The 12,869-nt window shown below is 44.0% G+C and overlaps 1 pseudogene; it reads left to right on the forward strand.

Moving 5' to 3' along the window:
• Positions 1 to 6,484: 6,484 nt before the first annotated feature.
• LOC105867187 (transforming acidic coiled-coil-containing protein 3 pseudogene) lies at positions 6,485 to 11,979 on the forward strand (annotated as a pseudogene).
• Positions 11,980 to 12,869: the final 890 nt, after the last annotated feature.

The following is a 12,869-nucleotide window of genomic DNA, read 5'->3' on the forward strand; positions in this document are numbered from 1 at the left end:
CAGGAAAGCAGCCCCCCCCCGATTTTGGAACTTCCAGCCTCCAGAACTGTGAGACAACACATTTTTGTTGTTGTTGTTTAAGCCACCCAGTCTGTGGCATTTTGTTATGGAAGTCCCAGCAAACCAGTACGGGAGCCTTACAACATCTAGTGGCAGTCCGTGTCATTCCTGGACTCCCTTGGATGCTGAAAAGTTCTCTGCATGGACCGAAATCCTCTTCCCCACAACTACTTTTATTTCTGCCTTCAACCCACAAGAAATCTGCTTCCTCTTTTATGTGACAACCGTCACTCATTCACAGGACTAAAGAATTCTAAAGCTAGAAAGTATCTGAAAAGGTCCCCTAAGGGCCCCGTCCAGAGCTCACACCCCCCCCCCTCTGGTGGCTCACAAAGGCAGGGAGGGTGAAACCAGGGTTTTTATACCAACTACTGAAGTGTGATATAAATAGGAGGCTGAGAACATTTAACCATTCTCCCAGGAAGAAAATACAATTTTGGTTTCTGTCACTCTGTCACTTGTTTCTTTCACGGAGTGATTGGAAGGATAAAGTATTAAGAACAATTGATCTAGTTCTTCATTTTACAGGTAAAAAAAAAAAAAAAAGCAAGGCCTAGACAGGTTAGGTGAGGTCACACAGTTTGTGGCAAAGCTCAGATCAGACTCTGGGGTTTTGGCAGGACGTGGTGGCTCACGCCTATACTCCTAGTACTCTGGGAGGCTGAGGGGGGAGGATTGCTTGTGGTTAGGAATTCGAGACCCTGTCTCTACCAAAACAGAAAAATTAGCTAGGTGTAGTGGTGCATGCTTTTAGTCCCAGCTACTCTTTCTCAAAACGAAAACAAAAACAAAAAAAGCACACCAGGGTTTTGGGGTCTAGTGCAGCCCTTCTTCTACTTCTTGAAAGTTAACCTCTCCCCCCGACCCCATCCTCTCTTCCATGACAAACATTGCCGCTCACCACTGGTCCTCAGCCCCCCTTTTCTCTTTTCTATCTTGATCACTCTCCTCTGCAGTGTCACCCGGGTTCTTCAGGAAGCAGAAGCTGGGATGGAGCTGGGAGTGCACGCAATTTACTGGGGGGTGATGATGCCTCAGTAGATAAAGGGGGGATGAGAAGGGAAAGCCATCAGCCCACGGTGCTTATGTGACCCCTGGAAGAGTCCAGGGTAGCCTTGGCCTGTGCTGCATGTCTAGCCTTGGCCTGTGCTGCACGTCTCAGAGTCTTGCCCAAGCCAACGGCTGCTCCAAGGTTGCCAGTGGCAGAGTCCCTTAATGAGCAGAGATGGCCGGGCCCTGGTCCTCCCACTGTGCTCAGTGACTGGGTGGGGGCTGCCTGGGCAGAGTGTGGTTCAGGCTGAAGGCTGAGGAAGTGCCCAAAGTGCTGCAAGTGAGGCTGCCAGGTGCCTGCATCCTCCGCTGCTGAGCGGCCAGTTCCGTCTGCAGGGAGAGCCAACTGCACATTCTCACGGCTTCCACAGGTGACCACTCTCTGGGCTCTCAGGTTTTCCCCTAAAATATGGTTCTTGGGGCCTCGCAGAGCACACTGCTGTGTGCAAAGTACAGCAGGAGTCATCCCCTGCATCTGTCCTCTGCATCTCTGTAGCTCTAGCTGAAGACTGCCTGGAATCTTCTAGCGCGCTTATCACCCTGTTGGCTTACAATGAGCTTGCAATCAACTATACCCCACGGCCCTCGGTCTCTCTCCTCTCACGCTGATTTTTGCGCAGTTGATTTGGATACCTACATGCAGGCATTTTGTATTTTGGTCAAGACTTCCAGGTCATTTCTGACGAGCTACTGATACACATGTCAAGATCTTTACTCATCTTTATTTTTATTTGTAAAAAACCCCAGAATTTTACAAGTAATAAATGTCTTCGGCCTTGTTCCTAAGTTTGAGAGTTTACATAGATCTAGATTAGTGAAGATCTAGTAAATTATTCTAAATGTGGTCAGTAAAATCAAGCCCTACTCTCATCATAGTTATTATAGTGATAAACTTGATATAAACTACGAACTTGCCGAGAATAGCTTTCTCCATCAAAAATTCTAATACACCAAGCTTGATATAACAAATATTTAGATTCTAAATTATAAATAAATATTCCTTAGAACTACTAAAAACACCCTCCTAATTTATGAGAAAACTTTCACCATTCTTAACAAAGAACTTGGAAACTCAATTTTAAGATAACAAGATACAGAATAAACATAGATTTAACTTCAGTTTTATGGTACCAAGTTTGTAAATATTTGGCAACCTTTTCCTTGTTTAAACAGACTATTGGTGGCTGAAAGGTTGTCATCTCAAAGAACCACATCAACAGCTGCAGTTCTTCTAATTTTTAAAAAATTAAAATGCACCTAGCACTCTGGGAGGCTGAGGTGAGTGGATCGTTTGAGCTCTGGAGTTTGAGACCAGCCTGAGCAAGAGCAAGACCCCATCTCTACCAAAAATAGAAAGAAGTTAATTGGACAACTAAAAATATACAGAAAAAATTAGCCGGGCATGGTGGTGCATGCCTGTAGTCTCAGCTACTTAGGAGGCTGAGGCAGAAGGTTCGCTTGAGCCCAGGAGTTTGAGGTTGCTGTGAGCTAGGATGATGCCATGGCACTCTAGCCTGGGCAACAGAGTGAGACTCTGTCTCAAAAAAAAAACAACAAAATTAAACTGCAACCAGGGCCTGTAGTTTCTGGCTTTAGTTATAATCTCTTGCCAAGGTTGAATTAAAGAATATGAGGATTTATAATTTCTGTTTCCACTTGTCCAATAATACTAGTGGGGTCTCTGTTCAATTTCATCTCTGTGTTGAGCTGAAATCCACAGTATTGATTTGAGGGGGCTGTATCTTTACAGTGATGTGTGAATAGTCCATTCATAGTCTCCAAGGGAAGCTAGTGGGTACTCATAAAACTCTAAGTGTGAAATAGTAGTAACTTCCCCTTCGCTATTCTCCTCGTTTGTAGCAGATCTGGCAAATGCAAACCTGATCTTTTATTTTTGTCACAACCTCACTTACCTAATTCAATTTCACATCCATGCCTATTCTTACATGTCATCCACTCATTATGTTTAAAGCTTCTCCTACTTGGTTTATAGCTGTTGTTGAAGTGAGTTTTCTCCCATGTTGATTTATATCTTTCTGTTTTTTTCTTGTGTTTCTAGAGTCCTCTAGTCAATCAATATTAAGTCCTTGTCACAAATCCTTTTGACACGAAGGATAGATATAGACAACTCTATTATGTTAAATAATAAATACTTAAAAGCCAGACAGCATGGAATCTGGACTCAGAAGATCCGGCTTTGAGTTTCTGCTCTTTTCTCATCTGACCTGGGGCAAGCAATTTAAACTCTCCAAACTTCGATTTCCACAATCATAAAATTGTGGAAATATACCTTGTGAAGATCACATAAAATAACAGTTAATATCTACTATGGAATTTCTAAATGCCAGACTGTGATTTAAGGGCATAAAATTATATTATTAACTCATTCATGCTTTTCAGCAACTCCATGAGAATCCTACGATTACCATTGATTTTGCAGATGAAGAAAATGAGGTACAGAGCGAGGATTAAAAAAAAAAAGATTCTGATGCTGAATGAACTGTAAAAAAAAAAAAAAAAAAAAAAAAAAAGAAAACTAGTCCAAGGTCACACAGATAGGAAGTGATAGAGCTGGAATTTGAAGCTAAGCAGCCTGACACCAGAACTTGACCTCTGTGCTACATTGCTTCTGTGAAAACATCTGCAAATACCTTTTAATAGCCAGAAAGTGATGAACACGTGCATTATGATTCTATGTATCATAATTCATATAGTCCGTATAAATGCAGCAGGATATATGTTTAAATATGTTACAGGGCATTTCATTATTCACCATCTAACCAGATACTTCACTTAAGCACAATTAGATGAGTCAAAATGACATTAGCAAATAGAGTTAGATAAACCGGACCGGTGATTCCCCAATGTGGCTGCGTGTCAGAGATCACCTGCAATGACTGCAAACTCTTGGGTCCCAGAACGGAGGTCCTGGATTTCTGGGGAGGACTCGGCAATCTGTTCTAGCAGCAGCAACAACAAAAGCCCCCCCAGGTGAATCTGACCAGTTAGATGTGGGAAGAAGTAGACTGGCAGATATCCTGAGATCCCTTACAACATTCTGGTTCCATGAATCCATGGGGAACTTCTTGGCAACAGTTTTCTCCTGCCTGAACAGTCACGTCATTCAGACAGATCACTTTATAAGCAACTTTTAACATCATGCAGGGGTCTTCAAACTACGGCCCACAGGCCACATGTGGCCTGCCGAGGACGCTAATTCGGCCCACTGGGTGTTTTTGCTGCCGCTGCCTGTCCTGCTTAGCAGCCGACTCATCCAGGGCCCACAGTGCGCATGTGTGGAATGTGCGCCGCACACTCCAAAGGCCCTACAACGATCTGAGGGACAGTGAACTGGCTCCCTGGTTAAAAAGTTTAAGGACTGGTGATAGGGAGTACGTGAGCCACTTAATGAATTTCTCATACAAAATACTGGACTTATCTGTGATTTGTCACAACCACAGTTCTGTAAATTAGATTGCTAGTTGGTCACATGTTGGGTTTCCCACTGGGTCACATAACAAACAGGAAAAGCAATTTGTGCACTTACTACGTGTGATGTTTTTGTGCTATGATAGCTACAAGCAAATACTAAAAATCTCTCTTGACAGTGATAATTTGGGGTTGGAAACTAACCCCAAATTGGTTTGTAGAACTAAGTGTCATCACTATTAGAGGGGAATTATTTATCATGCAAATGTTCTTAAAGCTATTCTAATGCTATCATTTCAAAAAGGTAGCTACATATGAGAATCTATTTTCACAAAAATGTTTTTTTTTTTAGGGATTTGTCTTACTTGTTCCAGGCTGCTAAACAGAATATCATAGGATGGGTGATTTATAAATAACAGAAATGTATTTCACACAGTTCTGGGGGCTGGGAAGTCCAAGATCAAGGTGCATGGTTCACAGATACCATCTATAGATGCCTTCTAGCTGTGTCCACATGGTGGAAGGGGCGAAGGAGCTCTCTGCTAATCCCACTCATGAGGGCTCTACCCTCATGACCTAATCACTTCCCAAAGGCCCCACCTCCTAATCCTATCACCTTGGAGGCTAGGATTTCAACATATGAATTTGAGAGGGACGTAAATATTCAGTCTATAGTATGATTTAAGGTCAATGACAGCCATGTGTGGTGGCTTATGCCTGTAACCTTAGCACTCTGGGAGGCTAAGGTGGGAGGATTGCCTGAGGTCAGGAGTTTGAGACAAGCCTGAGCAAGAGCAAGACTCTGTCTCTACTGAAAATAAAAATAATTAGCCAGGCATAGTGCACCTGTAGTCCCAGGTACTCATGATCCTGAAGCAGGAGGATCATTTGAGACCGGGAGTTTGAGGTTGCTGTGAGCTAGGCTGATGCCATGACACTCTAGCCTGGGCAACAGAGTGAAACTCTGTTGGAAGAAAGGAAGAAGAAATATAAAAAAAAATTAAAGAAAAAAGGAATTTAGGGTCAATGAAAAGCTGGCTAGGAGTTTGAGGTAAAAAGTGAGGAAAAAGAAAAATATTCTACATACTAGAGTCATAGATGTGATGTGTCACTGCTCCTGTTTTGTCATTCTTCATGCCATGTGACTTTTAAAAATGTGCTAAAAACACTTAATGAAAAAAAAAAGGAATGTATGGTAAATACTAATAATGTAAAAGGTGCTCAATTTTTAAATATTTTGCTTTCACCTAAGTCACCCATCCCCTAAGACCACTCTCCCTTGAGGGAACCACTGGTAGCATACTGGTGATACTTACATCCTTCTAGAAATGTTCCATGCCCATATAAGCATGTGTGCACGCATGCACTCAGTAGTTAAGTGCAGAGCTCTGGTGGACACATAGGTACTACAGTAATAGGGTATTGGGCAGGTGGGAGGGGGTAGCGGGCGGGTATATACATACATAATGAGTGAGATGTGCACCATCTGGGGGATGGTCATGCTGGAAACTCAGACTTGTGGGGGGAGGGAGGAAAAGGGCATTTTTTGAAACCTTAAAATTTGTACCCCCATAATATGCCAAAAAAAAAAAGTGCAGAGCTCTGGCATCAGGCCACCTAGGTTTGGCGTAGGTGGGCTCACCCACCATCTGAGCAACGCTGACCCAGTTCCATTTTCTCAGTCATGAAAAAGGGATAATATAGTAATATCTACCTCATACGGTTGTTGGACAATCAAATGAGCTGATACATATGAAGTGTTTGTAACTGAGCCTGGCATGTTACAAGTATTTATAAACATCATGTTTCTGATTATATCTGAGCCCTGTGTTTACACAAACAGAAGCACATCTCAACTTGCCGTGCTTACTATATTTAATATCAGCATTTACAGCTATACCAACCCTTCACTGCTGCACGATGCCCAGTGGCACAGACAGGCCCCATGTTATTTGCCATCGCCCTGCTGACAGACATCTATTCCGTCATCAAGGATTTTGCTTTTACCAACAATATTGTGCCAACCCTTCCTGAACGTGGGTCCTTTGCCACATGCACTGGTCTATGCAGAGAGTAAATTCTAGAATGGCCAGGTCTGGCACTTACCATTTGAATCAACATCAATTGGGGCTACAGACTAGGCTTTAAGTGAGTAGGTACAAAATACACTTCAAGCCACTCTCCGGGGTAGAAGGAAAAGAAATCAGTGAACAAATGCCACATAAATAGTACAAGCAGACCTGTAATGGGACTTCCAAACACTTAAGAGGCTTTCTTAGTTCCTGGTGGCAGTATTTTCAGAAGACTGCTATCACAGACAATCACGAAGTCACCAAGGGAGACATCCCTTGTTAAAGACCTTTCAGCTCCCATCACTGCCCCTGGCACATTCTCTCAGCCCACTTGTCCAGGCTGATGTAGAACAATGTGCTCTGGTCTGTGGCCAGCTGAAGAGCAGGGTGCGAATGAGACCAAGACCACAGCACCAGCAGTGGGTGTAGGCAAAGGATCATGGGAGAAATCCTTGGTCCCAGGGGGAGCAGCCCCTCCTCTCTCAGATGCAGACATGGAGGCCCAGGGAAGGTGTGATTTGCCAAAGGTCTTAGATCACATACTTCCTGACTGCCATGCTACTGGGCTCCCACCGCGCCTAAAAGGACACTGTGAGTGAAGCACCGAAGTTGGGAGGTGTGAAAGAAATTAGCTGGACAACTAAAAATATATATATAGAAAAAATTAGCCGGGCATGGTGGCGCATGCCTGTAGTCCCAGCTACTCGGGAGGCTGAAGCAGAAGGATCACTTGAGCCCAGGAGTTTGAGGTTGCTGTGAGCTAGGCTGACACCACGGCACTCACTCTAGCCTGGGCAATAGAGTGAGACTCTTGTCTCAAAAAAGAAAAAAAAAAAAAATTAAGCCTATATAAAATAAAATTGCTTAATAAACTGTCGTGTACCCATTACCATCTAATTTATCAACACTTAACCAATCTTACTTCATCTATATGGGGTGAGACTTTCTATTTTTTTTTTATTATACAAATATATCTTTATGATAATTTGTTTCAAAATAATCCAAAGGAAAGAAGGAATGGGTACAAGTATAGATGAAACAAGACTGGCCATGAGTAGATAACTTTTAGGAAGTTATCACAGCTAGGCATGAGAACGCGGGAATTATTCTGTTTTTGATATTGAAATTTTCTTTTTAAAAGTTTTTTATTTTTAATTATTATGGGTACATTATAGTTGTATATCATTATAGAGTACATGTGATGTTTTGATACAGGCATACAATGTGAATTAATCAAATCAAGGTAACTGGGGTACCCATCATCTCAGGCATTTATTATTTCTCTATGTTAGGAACATTCTAGTTCCACTCTTTTAGTTATTTTAAAATATACCCTAACTTACTGTCGATTATAGTCACTTTGTTGTGCTATCAAATAATGTTCATTCTATTGAACTATCTAACTATATCTTTGTACCCATTAACCATCCCCATTTTACCCACCCCCCTGCTACCCTTCCCAGCCTCTGGTAGCTGTCATTCTACTCTCTGTCTCCGTAAGACTGACTATTTTTAATATTTAGCTCCCACATGTGAGTGAGAATATTCGAGATTTGTCTTTCTTTGCCTGGCTTATTTCACTTAACATAATGTTCTCCAGTTCCATCCATGTTGTTGAAAATGGCAGGATTTCATTCTTTTTGTGGCTACATAATATTCTATTATGTATATGTACCACAACTTCTTTATCCATTCTTTATCCTTTTACTGCATATAGAGAAGACACAATTAATGATTAGCTCCAGAGAAAATGCACAGTTTTATTAAAAAGGAAAATAATCAAAATATATTACATAGCTATTAATATCTGTCTATAGTATTTACATAGGCCTAGTAATGTACTCTGGATACTGTTCTAACCAAAATTACAATGTTGCTCTATCAGGAGGAGGGGGCACAGGGATGTGAGGGAGAAGGAGCTAAGTCCTCATACTCCTAGCAGGAAGTCACTAGCTAATGCCTAAAGTTCCAAAGGAAATAGCAATGTAAATGTGCTATGTAAAGAGAAAGAGAAAAATTAAAATCTGTTAAAAGAGTTAAAAGTAGTGGCCCTCACCAGGCACAGTGGCTCATGCCTGTGACCCCAGCACTCTGGGAGGCTGAGGTGGGAGGATCGCTTGAGACCAGGAGTTTGAGGCTGCAATGAGCTACAATGACACCATTGCACTCCAGCCTGGTGACTGAGTGAGATCCTGTCTTAAAAAAATTAAAATAAAAGATAAAGCAGTGGGCGCTGCAGAGTGAGAAACTGGTGACGAGGCGGGGGAACTATTGTTTTTCATATCAAGCTTCTCAGTGCTGTTCATATATCACTTTCCCAAAAATAACAACTACATAAAATTAAAACCATTAAAAATAGGAAAAAACAATAGAGGTAGATGAGGGCACATAAGCAGAATCTCTCATCCAAATGGACACGCCACTCTCTCACTTCAAGTTTTATTTCCCACAAATTCCTTGGACTTAAGCTTATGGCAAACACTTTTCATATCAGTGTTTGTACACCTGTCAGCATGCAAACTGCAGTGGACTTTATGTGTCCTAACAGGCTAACGCTGGGAGGGCCCTTAGAGGACATTGAACCAGGGATTCTTAAGTAGAGGGACATTTAGGTAGAAGTTGGAGTTGTTCTGTTTTTAAACAGCGTTCCTAATATATCTGTGTGGAAATATCCTCATACTTGCATAATGGAACATCTCCTCAGGCAAGATACGGCATTTCTAGAGGAGTTTATAGCTGATTTCTGCTAATTTGTTTTGTGCTGTTTTCTGTTGTACTTGTTCAGAAAGATGGTTAGTCAAATTAAGGGTTCAAATTTAGGATTTATTTAAACTTTGTTGTCAAAGCACTTCTGGAATGATGGAGTAAGTATCTCCAAAAATGCATTCTTCCCTAAAAAGCAATGAGAATACTGGCAAAAATAAAATAAAATAAAAGTCAAAATTAACTTTTTCAGAACTCTGGAAATTAATCAAAGGCTGCGACAATCCAAGAAACATTTATTCAAGAAAACCAGCCAAATCTTGGTAAGAAGAGCAATGTTCATGACATTCTAATTTGCCCTATTCCCATGCCTCCTCTCTATAACTCTGCAGTAGCCTTGAAACCAAGTCTCAGTTGCAGTCGCTGTGAGAACCAACAGCCCATCAGCTTCTGGAGAGGGAAGAATGGCTTTGGACCCCACCTCCACCAAAAGCCACATTCCCAGAGAACTGTCACTATTTGACCCATCTGACACCCCCCGTCCAGGTCCCCTTTGAAGGTGGCACCTCCGCGGAGCCTGGCTCAGCCCCCCTGGCCGACCCAGGTGCCTCCAGCTCTGCCCAGGGCCCAGGAAGTCCTGAAAGCCAAATGGCTTCTTCAAGAAAAGTGTCTAGCATCCCTGAGAGAGCCTTGGAGGAAAACATTAGTTCTCGTCCCTCAGACAGAAGCGTGACATCCACCTCTGAGGCCCTGGAAGACCCTCCCAGAATAGCATCCCCCCGGAAAAGCAGAGACTCCTCTCAGAGCCGAGGGAGAAACTGCACATGGCGGGGCCTCTGCCTCCTTGGCTGAGGCTGCCGCGCCTCCTGTTACAAGCCCTGAAGCAGCATGTGGAGTGCCCCTGGCAGACCTTCCTGGCGAGGCCCTGGCCCCCCCTGAGAGTGTGGGCACCCCCGGGCCCCTGCCGGCTGGCAGGGCCACAAGCCCAACCTCCGGTCCTGGGGCCGTGGAGGACTCAAGTCTGAGCCCGCAGCTGCGTCCAGCCTCAGTGGAGGACACACCTGTGGCGCAGATGGCAGCTGAGACCCCAAGCACAGAGGGCAAGGAGGGAAACTGGAATTCTTCGGGCACATCGGTTCCCACGAGCTGTCCAGGCAGTGAGGCAGTGCCCCAACTCAGCAGGGGCCAGAGCCTGCCTTGGAGCCGAAGGAGGAGAGCTTCAGAGACCCTGCAGAGGTTCTAGGCACAGGGGCCGACATAGATTACCTGGAGCAGTTTGGAACTTCCTCGTTTAAGGAGTCAGCCTTGAGGAAGCAGTCTTTTTTTTTTTTTTTTTTGAGACAGAGTCTCACTTTGTTGTCCAGGCTAGAGTGAGTGCCGTGGCGTCAGCCTAGCTCACAGCAACCTCAAACTCCTGGGCTTGAGTGATCCTTCTGCCTCAGCCTCCCGAGTAGCTGGGACTACAGGCATGCGCCACCATGCCCGGCTAATTTTTTATATATATATCAGTTGGCCAATTAATTTCTTTCTATTTATAGTAGAGACGGGGTCTCGCTCTTGCTCAGGCTGGTTTTGAACTCCTGACCTTGAGCAATCCGCCCGCCTCGGCCTCCCAAGAGCTAGGATTACAGGTGTGAGCCACAGCGCCCGGCCAGAGGAAGCAGTCTTTATACCTCAAGTTCGACCCGCTACTGAAGGACAGTCCTCGTCGACCAGTGACCGCAGCCACTGGGACAAACAGCACACACGATGCAGACTGGCCTTCCTCAGGAAATCTGCCAGAAGCCACGCTCATGGAGTTTGATTTCTTGGGAGTGCTGGATGTTCCCGTGCCGGGCCCACCCCCGTGTGTCCTCATGCCTGGGAGCGCCCCCCTGCCTACCACTGGGCCCATCGTGGACCTGCTGCAGTATAGCCAGAAGGACCTGGACATGGCAGTCAAAGTGACACAGGAGGAAAACCTGGAGCTGAAACGCAAGTGTGAGGAGCTCCATGGGAAGAACTTGGAACTTGGGAAGATCATGGACAGGTTTGAGGCAGTCATGTATCAGGCAATGGAGGAGGCTCAGAAACAGAAGGAACTTGCCAAAGCTGAAATCCAGAAAGTTCTAAAAGAAAAAGACCAACTTACTACAGACCTGAAACCCATGGAAAAGTCCTTCTCTGACCTCTTCAAACGGTTTGAGAAGCAAAAGGAGGTGATCGAAGGCTACCACAAGAACGAAGAATCGCTGAAGAGGTGCGCTGAAGAGTTCTTAGTGAGGATTGACAAGGAGGGCCAGAGATACCAAGCACTGAAGGCCCACGCGGAAGAGAAGCTCAAGCTGGCAAATGAGGAGATTGCCCAGGTCCGGAGCAAGGCCCAGCCAGAGGCCTCGGCCTTCCAGGCGAGCCTGAGGAAGGAGCAGATGCGGGTCCACTCCCTGGAGAAGATGGTGGAGCAGAAGACTAAAGAAAATGACGAGCTGACCAGGATCTGTGATGACCTCATCTCCAAGATGAAGAGCTGCCCGGAAGCCACAGACCAGCAGCCACCCTCCCTCCCGTCTGTCTGTCTGTCTGTCTGTCTTCTAGGTTCTGTTATGTTCTTTCTACTGTTAACTTGTGTTTAAACTAGATTGTTGTAAGATTAAAGTTTCCCTTAAATTCAAAAAAAAAAAAAAAACAGCATGGACACAGACGAACAGATTTGGCAAATAAGTATAATCAGTGCCTAAGAGCCAAAGAGCTTAACTGGCACATAATGACACTCACCAGAGGGACCAAGACAAGGCCAGCGTGACTCACAGGGTCCAGACGAGGTGCTCACAAGCCGCGTGCTTCTGTAGGTTCCTACAAACGCATTCTGGTGAGCAGATCTCAGTGGGACCTCCCAGAATAACTGTCAAAGAATAATTCAGATGGATAAACTCAGTTAAAAGCCCAGCTGAAACTTAATTGTATACTGGGGAGATCAATCGTCTATAACTCAAATGTCACTGAACAAAGGCAAGGAAAGTTTTATGAAAGTAAAAATTGCAGACTATCTGTGGGCCAGAGATTGACTTTATTTTTTTTTTCTCTTTGGACAAGTTTATTGGGTGAAATCTATCAAGGAAGGCAGTTTGCCCTGGAGCAGATTGGCATACTTATGAGGGTAGGTGATGTTAGTTATTTATGGTTTTTTGCAAGAAAATTTGTGACTTCAGCTGTGGATGAACATGGCATGCTCATCTCTGCACAATGGAGGCTGGGGCACGTGCATAGGCACTTAATCCGTAGTTAGGTCAGGACTGCATTGTTTCCTTAATTGTGATTCTTCACAGTACGATGGTTAAGAGCATAGCCTGCATCCATTAGACCAGGGCTCTCATTTCTTACCTAGCCAACATTGAACATGAATTTCCTCATCTGAAAATGCAGCTAATGATATCTTCATTGTATCACTATTGGTAGGATCAAATCACATAATGTTTGTAATATGCTTAACACAGTATGTCCATATAAGAAACACTCAGTACATGGTAGCCTTTATTATAAATTATCATGCAAGCAGCTCATTTGGGTCAGCCAGGA

The sequence above is a fragment of the Microcebus murinus genome, chromosome 13, assembly GCF_040939455.1.
Source record: "Microcebus murinus isolate Inina chromosome 13, M.murinus_Inina_mat1.0, whole genome shotgun sequence".
NCBI classification, from domain to species: domain Eukaryota; kingdom Metazoa; phylum Chordata; class Mammalia; order Primates; family Cheirogaleidae; genus Microcebus; species Microcebus murinus.